Below are 22344 nucleotides of genomic sequence, written 5' to 3' on the forward strand. Positions count from 1 at the left end.
ATATAAAAATAGTATATTAGGTAGAGTTTAATAATGATAAATAAGAAAATGGTGTGTATATATATATATGTGTGTGTGTGTACACACACACACACACACACATATATATACATATATATATATATATATATATATATATGTAATGTTGACATGCAACATTTCAGTCACTAGCTTTTATTGTTAATATGAATACCCAAATACAAGAAGTATAATCTCCATGGATTCTTCTGGAAAAACAAATTCCAAAATGAGGACTGAGTGTCCATCTGTGCATATTTGAGCCACAATGACAAACTGTTGATTTCATACCATGGGCATTATTAAACTCCAAGTCCTGCCAACTCAGCTTTCATACAGAACAGATTATACTAATTATCATTTGGGGCCAAAATGACACTCTTAATATTAACTCTTATGTACCTGAATAGATAAAATCAAGTATATATACAAAAACCAGCAATGTCCGAAACAAAAGATAATTGGACAAGATGACATGCCCTGACTAATAAATTCTGATATCAGCCTCATTTCCAATTTTATAAGTAAACAGAAACAATATTGGGTGTCTCTGAATCAGCTTTTCTGACACTGAAGAGCCACTGTTGTCACATTACTCCAAACAAAACTATGGTTGTCTGGATTTGAAATTTTCACTTCTCCTGCAATTTTCTTTAATATATTCTGATCCCTTTTTTTCTCTATTTTTTCTATTCTCAGAGTGAAATATGGAAAGAATAGAGGTACCTGGTTGGCTCAGGTGGCTCCTGGCTTGGACTCAAGTCATGATCTCTTGGGTCGTGAGATCCAACCCTACATCAGGCTCTGCACTCAGCAGGAAGTTTGCTTGAAGATTCTTTTCCTCTGCCCCTTCCCTGACTCACACACACAAACACTCTCTAAAATAAATAAGTAGATCTTTAAAAGTATATGGAAAGAATATGGATTAAGTGTCCTATAATGGATCAATTAATAAATCTTTCTCTCAGCAATCATTTACTGAGCATCTACTATGTGTCTGATAACCTAGACTTTATTATTTGTGCAATTTAATTATGTTATTCATGAAACATCATGTTCCAAAACCCCATGCTTTTAGTTGTAAGAAGTCCATTATTTTATGACTACCCCTATGTAAACACTTAATAAAAATTTCCATATATGCTTATATTAAGAAATTATTAACATCCTCACTGAAGTCCCAGGCCTGACTGCATCACCAAATTTCCACTCACAAGCATCTGTGGGATCTCCCGCTACCATCCTTAGAGTAATATAAGGTGAGTGCTTTTTCTAGTTTATCCTGTTGGGAGGGATAGGGTCAAGTGTTTCTGTTCCCAAGGGATCAATAATGAGTGACAAAAGTCACAATTTACCACAATTAACCACAATTAACTTCTACATTACTGAATCAAGTTACTTCACCATTTATATGCTTCAACAGTTGACCTATTTGTTCACTCCACTCTTGAAGACACTATTTTCTTCCATGATAGCCCATGACAGTTCTCCCCAAACTTCCATGCTTATTTTTCTCAGTCTTCTTTGCCAGTATGTGCTTATCTAACTCATCCGTCATGATGAGCTCCTATGTCTCCATCTTGAGTCTTATTTCCATCTTACTTTCTCCTCTCTTCTCTCCACCTCTGCCCTACCTGTTTTTCATCTGAGGACATCAATCCACTTTTCTCCTTTCTGAGGATCTGGACACAAATAATTCAAATCAGTATTTCAAACTCAGGTTCCTCTGCTAAACTGTAGGTCACTATATCCAGCTATTACTGGCATCTGCGGATGGATGCAAATACTTCAAATACAGCAACGTTTTCAAAACTAGTATCTTCTTGATTCCTTAAATAGTATATCATTAAATCGTACCATTGTCCTAAAAATGTTCCAGCCCAAAATAAAAGACTTTTTTACTCACATTCCCACAGCGTCATTGACATTACCTCTTAAATACCACTTACACTTTCCTTCTGCCTAGTCCTAACCACCATTTAAGAACTGTTTTTGAATATTTCAATAGTTTCTAGTATCTTCCTTTACACAATCTATTTTCCACAATGTAACAAGAATATTCTATTTAAAACACAATCTGATTATTTTATACTTCTGCCGAAAATCAAAAAGAAGTTTTCTACTTTCCACTGGCTTTAGAAGTCCAGTGTTTTGAAGAAGGTTTGACAGGATTTGTCTTTGTTCATCTAGCCACAGCATTCTATCACTCTTCTGTTTGTTCTCAATATCTATTCACACCCAACTCTTTCCATATCTTTGTCATTTCTAGGTCTGTTCTTAACTCCATGACTAGGGACCATCTAAAACATCTGCCTAAAACAGTCATTCTCAACTAATACTTCTTCTTTCCCATCTCAGCTCAGATGTCACTTAGGACATTGTTTCTATCTCTGGCAATTTTAAATCTCCAGAATACACATTTATCTACTTATATTCTAGGAAGATTTTGCACTAGACTGTATCTCGACTACAGGAGACTGTTTAACCACATTAGTAAGAATGCTTTTGAGGAAAGAAGGACATAATATCTCTTTCTCTGTTAAACTGAGAGTGGGTAGAGAAACAGATGCCAGATACTGTATCTCTTTAAATACAGAGGACATTATCTCCTTTCATAAGCATACACAAGCAGGGAGGGTGAGTGGACCATGATGAGTTTTATTACCAGACATCTCATTGTGTCCAAAATGAAAAGATGTTTCTGATTCTTACATCTTGAAATTGAGTTTGGATTAATGCCCTATATTTTTTCTTCCTTATAATGAGTTAAATCTGGGGACAGAGACTTGTGTTGGAGCCACCAAATGTATGATGGTTTGTGTATATTTCTGAATTTCAGTCATGGTCAGGTCTTTTTTTCTTTTTTCTTTTCTAAGATACAGTTTGGTACTTATATAAGTAAGAGGAATGGCTGTGTATGAAAAGGGGCATTGTCAAATAAATTTTAATCAAATTTCTAGCTTCTGTTCAGCAAGGAAGTTCTATTATAGACAAACCCTGGCAATATGACAAAATTATATTTATAAAGATGAAAAGATATTGTATCAGTCCTTAAGAAGTGTGATAGACCATTTTATATGTCACTTCAGGTGGCCTACTGAAGCCAGTCATTCAATGAAACAGAATAGGTTTTGCTGTGAAGGTATTTCATAGATGTGACTCAGGTCCATAATAAGTTGACTTTAGTATGGAAGACTATCCTAGAGACTGTGGGTGGTCCTGATTCAATCAGTTGTAAGGACTTAAGAGCAGAGTTGAGGCTTCCCAGAAAAGGTGGAATTCTGCCTATAGACAGTGGCTTTAGCTTCAGCTATGTCAAGAGTATCAGCATACACTTCCTATTAGCCTGCCTTAAGGATTTCAGTGTATCTGGCTAGTTCCAATCATCATATAAGCCAATTCATTTTAATAAGTCTCTTAGTATATATATCTCCTGGCAGTTCTATTCCTCTATTCCTCATGCGGACATACAGAATGAAGCAGGGGTAAGGAAACCAATATTGACAAGTGGAGGCACAGTGATGATGCAGAGGAGGAGGCAACTGTGTCTGTCCCAGAAGACAGATGGGCATGATTATTGTTATAGAAAAGCTACAGCAGTTCTTGAGAAATTAATAATGAATGATGGTCTAATCAGAAAGCAAAGTAAGGAGAACCCAAATGCAGTGAGAAAAAGTACATGAAAAAGAAAACATGGAGACATGCTAGATTTCAGGAAAAAGAAAGTGTTGACTTATATGTATGATTATATGGAAGGAATAAAGTGAGAGACGATGAATTCAGGACTAGCTAAACATGGATCATTAAAGTCATTAAATGTCAGGTTAAGTTATTCTAATAAAGTATGAGCTATAATGAAAGGTATAATACTGCGTATAAATACAAGCAAAATTTGTGTTTTATAAAAAGATGGAGATGTGCAGATGATAGATTAGAATGTAGCATATATGAAGTACTAAGGTAAATAAGAGACACATTCAGTGTTAATGTGACACAAGTTGAGATCTTGAAAAAGGACAATGCCAGGTGGGTGGGAAGAAGGAACTAATTACAGATATATTCAGGAGGACCTAACTATTTATTACATATGGGGAATAAGGAAAATTTCCTGTCTAGAAAGGTACTGTATTTATAACTATATTCAGGAAACCAGTAGCAGTAATGAAGATACTCATGTCAAGAAAGAAAATAGGGTATTCAATTATAGAAAGTTCAGTATTAAATATCTTGGTCCCTAGGTGCACATGAAATGCCACATACATGATAAATATACTCATGTGTACCTTGAGAGAATGTTAGTATTTCATGCAGTTATGAGTAACAGAAAACCATCACTTGAGTGGTATAAACAAGCAGAGGTCATCAGATTATGTAAAGTCTTGAGACTGTCAGTCCCAACATAGACATGGTGTCCAGCAATGCTACCGATGACCCAAGCTTCTTTAATTTTCATGTTGCACCGGTACAAAGAGGAGTATTTTTTACTCATATCATAAGACTAGTTGCTATAAATTCAGGGACTGTGCTTGTTCCAGGAAAGAAGAAGGGAGTAGAACAAAGGACAAAAACTAAACTGCTTTTCCTCTGTGCATGTGCACCTGTAAGAGAAAGACAGAGATAGACTCCTTCCCCAGGGATTTCTGCTTATACCCCATTACATAAAATCATGATAAATGCCCCTTCTCCAGCAATAAGAGACCAGAATGTTGAGTATTTTGGCTTTCCAGACTCTAAAATAAATAAAAGCAAAGAAAACATGACTTGAACTTCCTAATGAGTAGGTAAGCCATTAGTCTCTGCCACACAGGTGATATCTAGAAGCACAGGGATAAGTAGGATTAAAAATATTAGTATAAGTGAACTTCTGTGGTTATGAGATGAGAAAAAGACCAGAGGTGTTAAATTATATCTTGGGCAACAAATAAGGAGTTCACAAAGTAAAATGGAAGGGAGTCATCTAAAATATACAGTCATAATATAGTGATGTCAAATAAGCCAAGAAGAAAGGAATTTTGAAAAAGTATCTAAGAAATTTATACATGAAAAATATTGAAATTTGAACATTAGATTTGCAAACTAGGGGGGTAAACTATGACTTTTACCAGTTTCATTCAAGTATTTTTCATGCAATAGCTTTATTGAGTGACTAATATAGTCACTGTGTTGGGTGCTGAGAATATACTAGTGATGAAGACATATTGCTACCTTGCCTATATATACACATAAAATGTATATATACATTTAAAAATGTATACATTACATGTAAATTTATACAGATACAGATACAAATGTACAGATATATACATTTTTTAAAATGAATTAAAGGAGACAATGAATAAAACAATAAAATAAAATACAAATCAACGGATTAAATAAGCAAGGGACTGAGAGAGAAAATCAGAGAAGGGAACACCATTTAGGTTGGGTTCTCAAAGATGGCTCCCCTGATGAGACTCAAAGGAAATATGGTGAGAAGGAAGAGACCCTCTTGCTGAGCAAGTAGCAGGTGAAAATTCCTTAAGGTGGGAAAGGCATGATGTGCTTGAGAATCTAAAATTCAAGGTAGTTAGAGCATAATGAAGAAGACAGAGGAGTAGAAAATAAAAGGTTGAAGAGACAGGCTTGGGCCATATCAGGCCAAGTTTCTTGGACCATGAAAAGGAGTGGATTTTATTCCAGGTAAAATTTAAAACTTTGATGGGTCTTAAGTGGAAGCAACCCCATAAAATGACTTACATTAAATTATCACTTCTGAAGGAATGTTTTAAAAGGCATAAGAGTGAAGGGGTGGAGGGAAGAAGATGATGATGATGAATTCCAGTAAAAAGACTGTGTATTTCTCCAAGAGAAAATGGTAGCTTGGATTTGGGTGGTGGTAGTGACCACAGCAAGATGTCAGTAGAGTTGAGATATGTGTTTAACAAACAAGAAACTAAGGGTAAGTTAAAGTGAAAATTATGAGTTCTTGTCTTAAGTCAGGTTCCCTGGAAGGAGACTCTGACAAAGATTTGTACTCAGGCATTTTTGTAGAAGTGCACTTGGAAGTGACACTGTAAGGAAATTAAGAAAGCAGGATGGGGCAGAGGAAGGAGTTTAGATGCAGTTGCCGCAGAGGTCACAGACAATTTCATGGGTGTTCTGAGGTGGATGATGCTTTGGAGTTGTCCAAATAGAGACAATGGGATTGGTACTTGGACCCTTAACTGACTAGTCATTAAAGAAGGCTACCCTGTGCAGGTTCCTTGGGTAGGAATTAATTCATAGAAAGAGATGTACTACAGCTATCAGCAAATACTCCTAGAAGATGGAAGAGCAAGTGACTGAAGAGAGTGTGGAAGAAGGGATCTGAATAGTACATCACATCAACTACTATAATGCTGTAAAATGCACACACACACACACACACACACACCCCACAAATGTCTGTGGTTAATACAACCATGGTCTGGATTTTTTTGTTTGTATGTTTCTGTTTTTTTTTTTTTTTTTTTTTTCCCAAAAAAAGTCCAAAGTGAATGTCCTAGGCAAATCTTCTACATGGGTCTCCTATGAGAGTTCCTTCCTATAGTGGATGCAGGAGATGTCCCTGAATATATCCAGAATATATCCAGAATATGAGAAGCAAACTCCTTTGGTCATTTCCTCAGTAGCCTTTTCCTTACTTTCTGTAATTTTAGTTTATTTTTGTTATTGTTAATGGCCACACCTGAAATGAGTGTTGGAGAATACACCCTCTTTAAGGTCTTCATAACTTTCAGAACCCAGGTCCTGCTTGGACAAGGCAGGAGGGTAGGTAACGAGGATTGTTTTTAGCCTTGAATAGTCAAAAAAGTTTTCTGAGTTCAGGACCATGATCCATTTGTCAATATAATTTCTTTAGAAATGGAGTCGGCATCTGATTTATTCCATTTCAGCCAGTGCTATGTGCCAGTAATCACTTACAAGGTTCTTTCCCAGACATTGTTCTTAACTGCTTTATTTTGCTCCCTCGCTCTTCGAGTTCTCTCTCAAGTTAATGGAGACTATTCTGAGACTATATGGAAGAATAGGAAGAAAGACCTTACTCTGAACGTGACCTTTGGCCTAAATTGCTTTTTTTCTTTTCTTTTTTTTCTTTTTTACTGAAATATTTTCCTGGGCCCTAGCCATGAAAATCCCTTTTAAATCACAACTCCTACTTTTTAGGATTTATTACCTGTCATCTTTTCCAACCTTGCAAAGCTCTGAATTTCTGAATCCTTTCATTTCTGCTTGCAGACTGGCCCACTATACCTTGAGTTCATCTCTTTCTGTTCAAACAGAGTCAATAACAACCAACCAATAAACACACCTTGAAGACCTGTCTTCCTACCTCTACCCTAGAGATGCTGGCCAATATGGCATATGTTCCAGAGATGGCAGATTTATCAAACGTTTTTCTGTAGACCATTACCATTTTTCAGTCTTTTGTGTGAGTGTCCCTCTTGCCAACCACCATACAGTTAAGCCAATGTTATATGATTTAGATTTCTTACCTTTACTAAAGTAAATAAAATATATTCTCAAGGGACCAACTTCTATATTAGGGTAAACATTAGCTTCTATGTTAAACAGTACCCAAATTTTAGTGTCTCGGTATAATAAATGTTTATTTCTTAGTTTGTTCAGATAGAGATCCCAGGGTTCTCATATACATTATAATTAAAAATTTGAGGGAGTTTTCATTTGGAAGCTGTAACAACTTGAGAGTACCTCCCTTCTATCAGATACCAGGGATAAAGTTTGAGACATTGAAGAAGTCACAGTTGGAAAAGGTGCTTCACTTCTACTTATATTCAGTTGGCCAGAATTCAGTCTTAGGATCTCATAGAAAAGTACTGGGGTAAGTTTCTGGGAAGCATAGGCTTCCTGTGTATTTAAGGAAGAATGAAAAATATTGATAGGCATGTGGCACTAGAGGCATGCTGGAGATATGATTGATATGATTTTTTAAAGATTATTTATTTATTTGACAGACAGAGATTACAAGTAGGCAGAGAGGCAGGCGGGGGGCCGGGTGGGGTGGGTGGGAGGGAGCAGGCTCCCCGCTGAGCAGAGAGCCTGATGCGGGCCTCGATCCCAGGCCCTGAGATCATCACCTGAGCTGAAGGCAGAGGCTTAACCTACTGAACCACCCAGGTGCCCTGATATGATTTTGTTTTGATAGTTTGTGTATGTGTGTGCATGTGTTAGTGGGTTGTGCAAAGAGTAGGAGATGCTGAGGTAAAAGGAATATTAAAAGAAACCAAAGGCATCTTATGGATTATTGTAAGATGGTGTATCAATGGTTTCAACATCTTCATTGGTTGGCACTGGGAATACTTGAATGAGTCAGCTGAAAAGAATAGGGACCAGTGACAATAGAGCTAGATTTTGACATCAGAAGTTCAGAGTTAATGCAAGTTCTACAAGTAGGGAAAAGCCTGATTATGGTGCATTAAGAAATAAATAGTTGGTAAGTATATAATGATCATCACAATAGATGAAGTTTCAAGAAGTTTAACAGAGAAAGAAGGGAGGATATTAGCATGGTAGGTAATGCGGACAAAAACCAAGGTCCACGTTTCTCAGTTATTTTTATACTCACACATTTTCTGAAGTAGCCTTCTTTAAGTGTGTCACTATATATTATATGTAAATTCATACATACATAAGTTATGTTGTTATAGCAATATCTGTCATTAAGACACTGAACTAGAAGTTCAAGTTGTAAAATATACATTATGGTACAACTAGATATATCTCATAATAGGGATACTGAAATATAAAGTAAAATTTCAATAAAATAAGCTTTATGTTACAAATATATAAGAGAATATGATTCAAGTGTAAAGCTAATTGAATAAGGTAATGCCTGGGATGCTTCCTTTCGTACTATAAGTTACAATTTTGGGAAAGTGCTCTATTATAATCAGTCATCTACTAGTAAATGTTTAACAACTCCTCTCTCTTTGGAGGAGGTGGATTGGGGGTGGAAGCAACTCATTGGGTAATCTCTTTTCTATCCTCCCAGTACATACTTCCAGCACAGCCTATTTCAAGCTGTGGACATGACATCACCGAAGGCAGAGTTTAAAAGAGAGGACATGGGCACAACAACAGTTGGCTTTGGCAAGAGCCAACTCCAGAACATTATTGGTTGTAGTTATGGTTAACTAGTTTAGTGCTGCTTTGGATCTCTTAGCACCTTGAAAATGTCAGCCAGATACTCTGGAATTTGGGATGTCTCAAATGCAAACTGTTTCAAAGAGACTGGTCCTCCACAAACTGTTTTGTTTACTCCTTTAAAGGTAGAGAGGTTTAGAGGAAAAAGCATGTTAAAGAGGCAACCCTGAGGAAATAAAAAAATATTGAAAGAAGTACAGAGAATGATATGGTCTTGATGAGAGGAGAGAGGTGCCTTTGTCCTTTGAGGTCAGAAGGGAAGAAATGTTGCATATGGATTTGTATGTGTGAAAGGAAGTTGAAGGATCCCATGCCTGATAGATTCTTTTGTGCCCATGAAAGAAGAAACAAGGTCACGTGCTATCAGGCTTGGAGCTGATCACAGCCTACTTCTCCAGTTTCATCAACCAACTTTCTCCTGCTTGTTTTTTTTTTTTTTTTTTATCACACACTAGGTTTTTATCTGGTAACCAATAGTTAGAACCTCTCTGCATGGAAACCCTTCACACCTTCTATTCCTCAGTCAAGGGTCACTGTCTCATCCATCTGTGTTCTGCTAACTTCTACCCAATACTGTGGTTGCAACTTAAATATCACCTCAGAGCAGCATTCTCTGGCTTCTCTTTCACATTAGATTTTTCCCATTATACTACCTCATAAGATCTTATATTTTTAATAATACTTCCTAATTTCATGTTTATTTCTGCCCTCACTATTTTTTCCACATGAGGTAAACCATGAGATCAAGTCATACATATCACCTTCTCCTCAGTGTCTGCACTTAATGAATATTTAATGAATGCATGAGTAAATGAATGAGTGAATAAACAACCAGATGAACAATGAAGACTACCTAGCGTAATTTATAACTCCATCCGAGGGTATCAATAGAGGAAGCTTATCAAGGGTGAGAAAGAAAATCTCATTGGCAAGCCGTACAAATAAATGCCTCTAAAAATTTGATCGACAAGTTTGTATGTTTTCAGTATCACTTATTCCCATGTATCTTGAACTTTTCTCAAATTCGTGATTGTCAAAAGAGAGGAAGTATTGATCTCATCAAAGTAGTCCCCAAATGCATCTGTGAAGGACAGACACGAGAGAGCCCATCTCAGAGACTGTGATGGATTGGGTTCTCTGGAAATACAGACATATTAGATGCCTTCCAGACATAACTAAAAGGCCAGTGGAGTTCGGAGGGAAAGATAAACAGGGTAAACACACAGAAACAGGAATCTCATAGCTCACCTCAAACATTTTTTTTCCTACTTTTTAACCTCATTAGACAATGACAAATGGGACAACGATGAAAAGAAGGCAGTGGTGGGAAGGAGCCAGGGACAGGTGCCATAACCAACATCAGATGAGCATTCTGTATTCCATTCTCCTTCTGTGTGACAAGTTTCATAATGCAAGAGAGACATATTAATGACAATGATGATGATGATGATAAAAGTTAACCCTGCACAGAACTTACTGTGAACCTACAATGTCCTGAGTGGTTTTCATTTTAGTAATGCATCTAAGTGTCACAGCACCATGAGTTAACTACTAGTATTATCCTCATTTTACATGGAGGAAACTAGATTACTAATTCTACATAAATATTAGATTTATTTTATCTATAATAAAATTAATAAAATTTTGAAAAGTTGATCTTTGGTTCTTGAGCAAACATATGTTTAAGTTATAAAAGTGTTTAAATGGCATTTAAACAAAAATAGGTCAAATACAGTGAAATTGAAAAGTGCACTCTGATTCCCTTTACCCAGGATGTCATGGAATCATTAACAGTCACTTCAATATCCTATTTTTGCAAAGACCATAAATGTTAAAACATTGTACCTCTAAGCTCTCAGAGAAAAAGCTATTTAACCTTCTAAATCAATGCCCAAACTTTCTATAGTAGTGGGCATTGACACATCTTTTCTATGAATGTATAAAATCAAAGAATCTTGGAACCTGAGATAATTCTGCTTCATAAGGTTTTAAAGGTTAAAGGCATAGAATGATTTAAGTATTTAGAAGAGTAAAGGAGTGTTTTCTGAAGCAGAGAAATCACTCTAAGTTATTCAAAGGCTTCCTTTTCCTCAGGGCAGCTTAAATAATTGGATTCATGGGTATCTGAATCACTGGCAGGGGGTAGAGAGGAACTAATGTCACTTTTCATATTCATCCTAAAATATTTGCTCCACTTTATTATGTCATTTAAAAATAAACTCTTTCATAGAATTAAATACTAAGTATGCAAAGTAGGATCTCAGGCAAACTATTTTTACAATAATGTAGAGGAAATTACATAAACTTCCTCTAACATAAATTTTATAAATTTAAACTGGGTAATCATTTAATCATTGATTATTGAGGACACTTTATTTATTATCATCTATACGTTTAACTTATAACTTTATAAGACTGATATTACCATTTAATAAGACAAATGCCATATCTAATACAATTCCAGGTCTTGAATTCTGTATTTTGATGTGTTTTGATAGTTAGCTGCCAACTAGTGAACAACACTCTAGCTATCATAAGTTATAATAAAGGTTAGGTTAACAATTATAAGATTAAGGTGAAATATTTACAGAATCAGCTTGACTATCACAATGTTCTTATATGTTAATGTCAGAATAACAGGGGCTATCTCTCCAGAATAGTTAATTCATATAGTATAAATTTTTGTGCAAGGTTTCAAGTTAGGTTAACATATTAGGGATTGTTGATGAGATTAAATACATAAAGAGAAATACTGACTTTTACATCAAGGATATAATCTAGTATAATGATGTAGTTTTTCTCAGTGGAAAGAAATTCTTAGTCATAAGCTTAGTAAAATAGTTGGCACTAATTCTTAAATAGAGAAAGACAAGTTAGATTGATAAAAACTTAAGAAAAATGATAACTGAGGAAGCCTGGGTGGCTCAGTTGGTTAAGGGTTTTGGCTCAGGTCATGATCTCAGGGTGGTGAGCTAGAGCCCTGCATCAGGCTCATGGCTCAGCTGGAAGTCTGCAGGAGATTATCTGTCTCTCCCTCCACGCCTCCCTCTGCTTGTGTTCTCTCAAATAAATAAATAAAATCTTAAAAAAAAGAAAGATAACTAAACTGATAACAAAAAAGTCAAAGGAAAAAACCCTTAAACTAGTGCCAATACCATCTATTTTTTTTATTTTTATTTAAATTTTAGATAACATAGAGTGCAACATTGGTTTCAAGAGTAGAATTCAGTGGTTCATTACTTCCACACAACAGCCAGCACGCATCACAAGTGCCCTGCTTAATCCCCATCACCCTTGTAGCCCACTCCCCACCCACCTCTCTCCATGAACCCTGTTTATCCTCTATGGTTAAGAGTCTCTTATGGTTTGTTTCCCTCTCTCCTTTCTTCCCCTGTTCCAATATGTTCATCTATTTTGTTTCTTAAATTCTACATATGAGTGAAATCATATCGATACCATCTAATTTTAACATCAAAAAGAAAGTTTTTGCAAGGATCATAGGAAGGAACATTAATGTTTATGCCCAGATTCCTGAAATGACTATCTTCCTACTACTGATAGAATGTCTGTAGCTCCCAGAATTTGGAGTAGATAGTAGTATGCTTATCTAGTTGGTGATTTGAGAAGAAGAATAGTTCTAAAAACAGTTGGTCATGTTATTGAGAAAATGTTGGGTATGCAACCACTTGTATGCTGCTTGTCAAGTTATGAATCAGAATACATCCATATCCTCCTCAGTTGGTCTTCCTGGGCCAAGTGGGAATAAAATCCAAGTAATAAGACTGGTGAAATATTTCTATCTCCTGTTACTCTGAAAATGCCAGAAAGGTCATGATTATTCACAGAGGTCCTTCTTATAATACTGAACCTTACCAAAAATCCTGATGTCACACAATCAAATATGTAGCTTGCAGTAAAGATTAAATTTTTTTAGCCACGTTATGGTTTATAAAATGGCTTTTATGGATTTTACCGGATTTTGAGTATTAATTAGCTGATATAATACAAAGTCTCTGCATATTACATTATTAATATATATAGTTATAGTATTATAAAAAGTATTATTATTATAGTATTACTGATTAGGTACAGAAAGATTGTTTTAACTTCAAAGTGTTAATAGTTCCCATATTTTTTTTTAAAAAAAAGGAAAGACTGAGGACACGGATTATAAAGCAAAAGAACTATTACAGAGGTCTTTCCAAATATTATTTAATATTTACTGACTATGCAATAAGCATTTTTATAATCTTTTATATAAAAGAAAATTCTGGGTTTATCAAAATATTATAAAGACTAATGTTTATAATTTAAAATTTATAAAGAGTTGTGTATTTCTCACTCATTGGCATTTAATATATTTTAAAAGGATTTAGAAGTGAATTGGGGATCATTTGACATTTTCAAACCATTTTACTGTATTAAGTACATAGCTTATTTCCTTGATTATAAACTTAAACAGAAAACTGGATAACACCTAACTTAACCAAGGTTTATAGAATAAGTAGAATTATTTTACATTAGGAAAGAAATACAATCTAAAGCTAAGTCACTATAAGATGATCTAGAAATTATTAAATCAAAGACAAAAATCATTAAACTTTAAGGCCATATTAAATGTTTACCAGAGAATGTCTTAATTATCCAAAGACACTGAAATAATTTCTTTAATAACAGAAAAACAATAAACGGCACAGTTTCTTTTCACAGTGAGTATAAACACAGTAAATGTCCTGGGTGGGGCTTTAATGTGCCCACATTAGGACATTGAGCATGTTAATATCAGAATGGACCAGGAGTTTTTTGTTTTGTTTTGTTTTGTTTTTTTTTAAGATTTTATTTATTTATTTGACAGAGAAAGATTACAAGTAAGGCAGAGAGGCAGGCAGAAAGAGAGGGGGAAGCAGGCTCCCTCAGCAGGGAGCCTGATGCGGGGCTCATTCCCAGGACCCTGAGATCATGACCTGAGCCAAAGGCAGAGGCTTAACTCACTGAGCTACCCAGGTGCCCCCAGGAGCTCTTTTGAATGCATATCTAACATATATTGGTGCTCACCCTATTTGTATGTTAAAATGTAAGAATTTCCTGAAGAGATAAAATTAAATAATTGAGTTGACATAGATTGAAATTTGGTGCAGAGATTAAACAAGCAAATCCTTTTGGCATATCCTAAGGGAAAGTGAATTTGGTTCTTAATAGGAAAAAGTCAAAGTGTTTGGGCATCATCCAGGGAATAAGCTTTGTAGAGAAAGAAATTGTAGGCTCAATAATCTGTGATATAACTTGTACACTTCTAAAAATTTGAGAACTAGGAACTTGAACTTCTTAAGATAAATCACTATAAAAAAATCAATAAGTACAAGTCAAATATAATTGTAACCCTAGGGATTCTGGGGGAAAAAATAGAAGAAAGTCCACTCTGTTCAAGATTCCAACTATTAATTTTTAAAATCATAATAGTAGGGGCGCCTGGGTGGCTCAGTGGGTTAAAGCCTCTGCCTTCGGCTCAGGTCATGATCCCTGGGTCCTGGGATCGAGCCCCGCATCGGGCTCTCTGCTCAGCGGGGAGCCTGCTTTCCCTTCTTTCTCTCTCTGCCTGCCTCTGCCTACTTGTGATCTCTGTCAAATAAATAAATAAAATCTTTAAAAAAATAAATAAATAAAATAAAACAAAATAAAATCATAATAGTAGTTGGCAAGAAGAGTTAAAAGGAAATGATGTCAAACTCAACAACTCAGAGTACCACCTTGAGCTGAAGTTAAGCTCAGAAGGTTGCGTAAAAATTTTTAATGTATGTGGGAAACCAAAATGCCTGGAACAGAACATATAAGCTACTCTGAAATCTGTGAGAGATTTTATTAAAAAGGAGTTAGGTCAGGTGAGAGCCTAGAAATATGATGCAAGTCAAGGATCAAAGAGTATTTTTATTTTTTTTAACATTGTCTTCATTACCCATACCCAGGTCTTGAATATATGAATGTTACCCAAGGAGAAATTATGCAAGATATAGTTAGAAATAAAATATACCTTAAATATTCCAATTTTGTATTTCCCATAGAAACATAAGTAAAAATGAGAATTATGACCCAGACTTCTATTCTCAGAATGTGGCAACTGAAAGACACTTGTAGATAGGTAGTCAAGAACAGGAATTAAAAAAAAAATAATAATAATTTCTTTGAAATAATTATCAATAATAAAATAATACCAGAACTTTCTAAAACAGAAAAGAACAATAAAACCTTTGTGAACAATTGTCTGTTGCTGAATATTCACCTCTATAAGCTTAATTACGTGCCCTCCGATATTCATATGTTGAAGCCTGAACACCCAGTACCCCAAAATGTGACTGTATTTGGAAAGAGGGCCTTTAAAGAAGTGATTGAGTTAAAATGAGACTATTAGAGTGGACCCTTTTCTCATTTGATGGGTGTCCATATAAGAGGAAATTTGGACACACAAAGACACCGGAGATGCATGCACACAGGAGAAAGACCATGTGAGGACACAACAGGAAGACAGTGGCCAAACGCAAGACAAGGAGCTAGGCTTCAGAAGAAACCACACCTGCTGACATCTTGAGCTTGGACTTTGGCCTTCCAAAGGCCTGTGAGACTGTGAGAAAATAAATTTCTGTTGTTTAATCCAGCCAGCCTATAGCATTATTGTTATGGCAGCTCCAGCAAACTAATGCATCCGAATATGGTTGATTCTTGTTATTCAAAGAAATTATGCTCTAAAAAGTTGCTATGAACACTGAATTAGAGAATCCTAGACCATTAGTCTTAGGGGAATTACAGGGTCAGCTTCCTGAAGGCCTCTGTTCATTACATTTTTATCAACTGGTTAGTATATAACATTGCTTTACATACATTTTTGTATAGAGAGACCCATTTTAATATTATTGTTGATTTTTTAACAATTAAGCACATGGCCAACAGCACTATAACTCATGCCTAAATAAAGCTCATCTAATGTGTATTATCTCCGTAAGGCCCACCATGGCTGTCTTGCACTTAGGAACATTGGATAACACTTCAGCACTATGCTTTGAGACATTTCACAGTGAAATCACCAACAAAAAGTAAATAAATGTGAAAAAAGTAGCACTAAATAGACTATGAAGAGGACACTTGTTTACAGTATGAAAGCTGAGACTGGAATACAGAGCTTCCCTTTGTTTAGTCTCAGCTTGCAATGTGCATACTGGGTGACAAATATTTTGTCACTCTGGGCACACTCAAAATGTCATGAAAGTGCCAAAAATATTAATTTGGGGGATACAAATAAAATTTAGAAGGCAAGAAAATTCCCCAATATGCACTCCATTAACATAAGGATCAAAGATCAAGGATTTTTTTCTCTTTCAATGCCAACCTTGCCGTCTAATACCTGTCATCCATGCCATGTAATGTGTACTCAGGAGCCCACCTCCCCCACTGCGCTGACAGCAGAAGTAAGTGTGCTATTTAAAAGACAGCTAGTAGGAAAAGCTAGTAGGAAAAGGTCACAGGACTTCTGGGAAAGATGGTGGAGTAGGAGGATCCTAACCTCACCTCGTCCACATATCCAACTAGAAAATACCCCCATTAATGTACAAAAAAAACATGGAAAAGACCCAGGACACAGGCAGAATGAAAGTGAAGGGATAGAAAAGCTTTTATCATGAAAATCGAAGTCAAAAAAAGACCAGGATATCAATATTTATATCAGACAGAATAGACTTTAAAACAGATTATAACAAGAGACAAATAAGAACACTATATAATCATAAGGGGAAAAAAATCCAACAATATAACAATAATAAATATTTATGCACCCAAAATGGGAACATACATAAAGCAGCTAACAACAAGCTGAAAGGAAGTAATTAATGATAATACAATAATAGCAGGGAAACATAAAAGCCCACTTCCTCAAAGAACAGATCATCCAAACAGAAAACAAGGAAACATTGGCTTTGAATGACGCATTGGAACAGAAGGATCTAACAGATATATGCAAAACAGTCCAACCTAAAAAAAAAAATACATTATTTTCAAGTGCACATGGAACATTCTCCAGAACAGATCATATGTTAGGCCACAAAACAAGTTTCGAAAATTCCAAAGGACTGAAGTCATACCAGGCAACTTTTCCAAACACAATGTTATGGAACCTGAAATCAACCACAAGAAAAAAATCTGGAAGAACACAAATACATAGAGGTTAAATAACATGTTAATAAACAATGAATGGGTCAACTGGGAAATCAAAGAGGAAATAAAAAAATACATAGAGACAAATGAAAATGAAAATACAAATATCCAAAATCTTTGAGATGCAGCAAAAACTATTCTTAGAGGAAAGTATAGGGTAATACAGGCCTACTTCAAGAAGCAAGAACTCTTATAAACAACCTAAAATTATACCCATAGGAGTTAGAAAAAGAACAATAAACAAAACCCAAAACCAGGAGAAGGAAGGGAAAGATAAAGATTAGAGCAGAAATAAATGAAATAGACACTAAAATAATAATAATAAAAGAGAATAATGCAAGCAGGAGCTGGTTCCTTGAAAAAAAAAATTCAACAGAATTGATAAATCTTAGCCAGAATCATCAAAATTAAAAAAAGAGAGAGAGCGAGAGAGAAGACTCAAATAAACAAAGTCACAAACGAAAGGGGGAAAAATAACAATAGACACCACAGAAATACAAAGGAATATAAGAGAATATTATGAAAAACTACATACCAAAAAATTGGACCATTTAAAAGAAATGGATAAATGCCTAGAAACATTTAACCCTACAAAAATTGAACCAGGAAGAAATAGAAAATTTGAACAGATCCATCACAGCAAGGACATTGTATTAGTAATCAAAACCTCCCAACAAACTAAAGTCAGGACCATATGGCTTCACAGATGAATTCTACCAAATATTTAAAGAAGAATTAATATGTATTCTTCTCAAACTATTCAAAAATAATAGAGGGAGGAGTCTATGAGTCCAGCATTACTCTGATACCAAAACCAGATAAAGACACCACATAAAAGAACAATATCTCTGACGAACATAGATGCAAAAATCCTCAACAAAATACTAGCAAACTGAATCCAGCATTAAAAATATCATTTACTGCCATTAAGTGGGATTCATTCCTAGAATGCAACAGTGAACAATAGTTGCAAATCAATTAATTTAATACATCTCATCAATAAGAGAAAAAATGAAAAACACATGATAATTTCAATGCAGAAAAAAATCATAAAACACAACATCCATTCACCAAAACCCTCAGGAAATTAGGTTTAAAGGGAACATACTTCAACATAATAAAGATCATAAATGAAAAACCCATACCTAATATCATACTCAGTGGTGAAAACAGAGCTTTTCCTCCATGGTCAGGTACAAGACAAGGATGTCCATTCTCATTGCTTTCATTCAACCTAGAACTGGAAGTCCTAGCAATCAGATAAGAAAGAAGAAATAAAAGGCATCCAAAAGGCATCCAAAATGGTAAGGAAGAAATAAAACTTTCAGTATTTGCAAATGACATGATACTATATACAGAAAACCCAAGACTCCACCAAAAACCCATTAGATAAATAGATATATAGAACTGATAACTTCCATAAAGTCATAGTATAAAAATCAATATACAGAAATCCATTGCATTTCCATATACTAATAAGGAAGTACCAGAAAGAAAAAAAATTAAGAGAACAATCCCATTTACATTTGCACCAAAAAGAATCAAGTGCCTAGGAATAAACATAACCAAGAAGGGTGAAAGACGTTATCTGAAGCTATAAAACACGGATGAAACAAATTGAAGAGTACACAAACAAATGGAAAGATATTCCATGCCCTTGGGCTCAGAGAATAAATATTGTTAAAATATCCACCCTACTCAAAGCTATTAACAGATATAATTCCCTCCGTATCAAAACACCAACAGCACTTTTCCACAGAGGTAGAACAAGCAATCCTAAAACTTGTATGGAACCACAAAAGACCCTGCATAGCCAAAGCAATCTTGAAAAAGAAAAGCAAAGCTGGAGGCATCACAATTACAGACTTCAAGTTACATTACAAAGCTGTAATGTTGAGAATAGTAGGTTACTGGCACAAAAATAGACATATGGATCAATGGAAAGGAACAGAAAACTCAGAAATCAACCCACAACTGTATGATCAATTAATCTTTGACAAAGCAGGGAAGAATGGCCAATGGGAAGAAGTTTCTTCAACACATGATGCTGGGAAAACTGGACAGCTACATGCCAAAGAATGAAACTGGACAAAATTCTCACACCGTATACCAAAATAAACTCAAAATGGATTAAAGACCTAAATGTGAGATCTGAGACCTAAAATCCTCATAGAGAGCACAGGCAGTATTTTACTAACATTGGCTACAGCAACATTTTTCTAGACATGTCTACTGAGGCATGGGAAGCAAAAGCAAAAATAAACTATTGGGACTACATCAAAATTAAAAGCTGCTTCACAACAAAGGAAATAATCAACAAAACTAAAAGACAACTTATTGAATGGGAGAAGATATTTGCAAATTGTAGATCTGATAAATGGTTAGTATCCAAAATACGTAAAGAACTTATACAACACCCCAAAACCCCAAACAATCCAATTAAAAAGTGGGAAGAATATACAAATAGACTTTTTTCCAAAGACATACAGAAGGCCAACAGACACATGGAGAGATGCTCCACATCACTCATCATCAGGGAAATGCTAATCAAAACCACGAGAAGCTATCACTCCACGCCTGTCAGAATGGTTAAAATAAAAAAACACAAGAAACAACAAGTGTTGGTGAGGAGGAGAAAGGAGTCCTTGTGCACTGTTGGTGGGAATGCAAATTGGTGCAGCCTGTGGAAAACAATATGGAGGTTCCTAAAAAAATCAAAAATAGAATTACCATATGGTCCAATAATTCTACCACTGGATAGTTAAAGAATATATAGACCCTAATTTGAAAATATATATGCACCCCTATGATTACTGCAACATTATTTATAATAGCCAAATTATGGAAGGAATCCAAGTGTCCATGGATAGATGAATGGATAGAAAGAAATGGTATGTATATGCAGTGGAATATTATTCAGCCATATAAAGAATAAAATCTTGCCATTTGCTACAATATGGATGGAGCTACAGAGTATTATGCTAAGGTAAATAAGTCAGTCAGAGACAAATACTGTGTGATTTCAACTGTATATGGAATTTAACAAACATAACACATAAAGAAAAAAAGAGACGGAAAAAAAAAAGACCCTTATCAATGGAGAACAAACTGATGGGTACCCAAAGGGAGGTGGCTGGGTAGAGGGGGGAGACAGGTGAAGGAGATTAAGAATATATATACTGGGGCGCCTGGGTGGCTCAGTGGGTTAAAGCCTCTGCCTTCGGCTCAGGTCATGATCCCAGGGTCCTGGGATCGAGTCCCACATTGGGCTCTCTGCTCAACAGGGAGCCTGCTTCAACCCCCCACCCCAACCCCGCCTGCCTCTCTGCCTGCTTGTGATCTGTCAAATAAATAAAAAAATCTTAAAAAAGAAATACATGTACTGTGTTGAGCCATCAGCAATGGGCAGGATTGATGAATTGCAATATTGTATGCCTGAAAATGATATAGATCTGTATGTGAATTATGCTGGGATTAAAATGAAAATAAATTTAATAAATTTAAAGTGATATAAATACTGTAAACAAGCAAATAAGCAAGGAATAATAAAAGACTACTACTACTTAATGACAGGTTATTTCAGATCATCATTTCATTTTATGGGTAAATTACAGGTATGGAATCAGTTTACCCAATTCACTTTACTTGTGCTACGTTGCTTCTCGCTCCGACCCCCTGGAGGCTTGACTCATCTATGCTTTTCTTCCGGCCACTGTGAGATTCTTAGGTTCAACCCTGAACCAGATAGAAGAACCTTCTCTTTAAAACTGTGAAACTATCTCAGACACTAACGACTGATTCTTGCTTCCTGGGGATTCCACAAAATATCCCAGGCAAGAAAAAGAACAAGTTCCAGAATAATCAATACATCACAATATGGACAATAAGTGTTAACTATTAATACTGCAGACATAAAGAAATTACTCTAATATTTTAATCTATTGCTTCAGTTTTATTATTACTCTTAGTACAATTGTATTCTCATACTCTTATTAGTCATTTGTTTCTATGGTTTATAAAATGTTATTTAATAAGAACATTTAATTATTTCATACATATGAAAAAATGTTAGTTCTCCTAAGTAAAATAGTATATTCATCTCTTTTCAATTTTTCTCCATTTTCATTATCTTTAAAGGGTTTTATACTGTAATCATAAATGTGATTTAATCTCTCCCACAGGTAACTTAAAAAGATATTTTACTCATGATCAGGTTTCTTTTGATCCACTGGTAGATCTTTATCAGGCTTCTATTTTCTTGAAGTCTTTGGTACTGGAAAAGCTATTCAAAAGTAATTTTATTTTCTAGAACTTCAATGCGAGAATCAAAGATTAAAACCTCTAATTAGATGATAGATGGCAACCAAAGATCCGTTTGAGTCTACTAAACCCTCGTTTAAATTCCAGATAATTCTACCTTTAAATAAAAATATTGCTATTCTGTTTTAACAAGTATTCTGTTTTATCATTTTCTTACTTCAAGAAATTTATATAAATATAAATGAATATGAATTTATAGACTATATTATTGTATAATATAGATGTTAAATGAATAGTTTCAGAATAACCATTACAAGATATTTGTGTAGTTAAGAATAAAATGTCACTAAATATGGAATTGATTTTCAAAAATAATTTTAGTATTGAAAATTATGTTACAAATGGAAATGGAAGTGGTGATTAAAATAATTATTTCTGTAAACTGTGTAACCTGCTGGTTTCTAAGTTTATGTAGACATGAGGTTTAAATTTTTAACTTTTGACTGCTTCACTTTTTCTGGTGAAGCTGGACAAATTACACAGATTATGTTTTTTAAAAAGAGACGCTCAATAAATAGGTCACATGGATTGTCGCTGTGTTAAATCTCTCCCTCTAGCAGGATTTTTTACCCTTAGTCTACTCACTACCTGGGCTTTCTGCCTCTCCTATGCTCTCAAGCTTTT

Source organism: Lontra canadensis, unplaced genomic scaffold, assembly GCF_010015895.1.
Source record: "Lontra canadensis isolate GAN:19392208 unplaced genomic scaffold, GSC_riverotter_1.0 scaffold39, whole genome shotgun sequence".
NCBI classification, from domain to species: Eukaryota; Metazoa; Chordata; class Mammalia; order Carnivora; family Mustelidae; genus Lontra; species Lontra canadensis.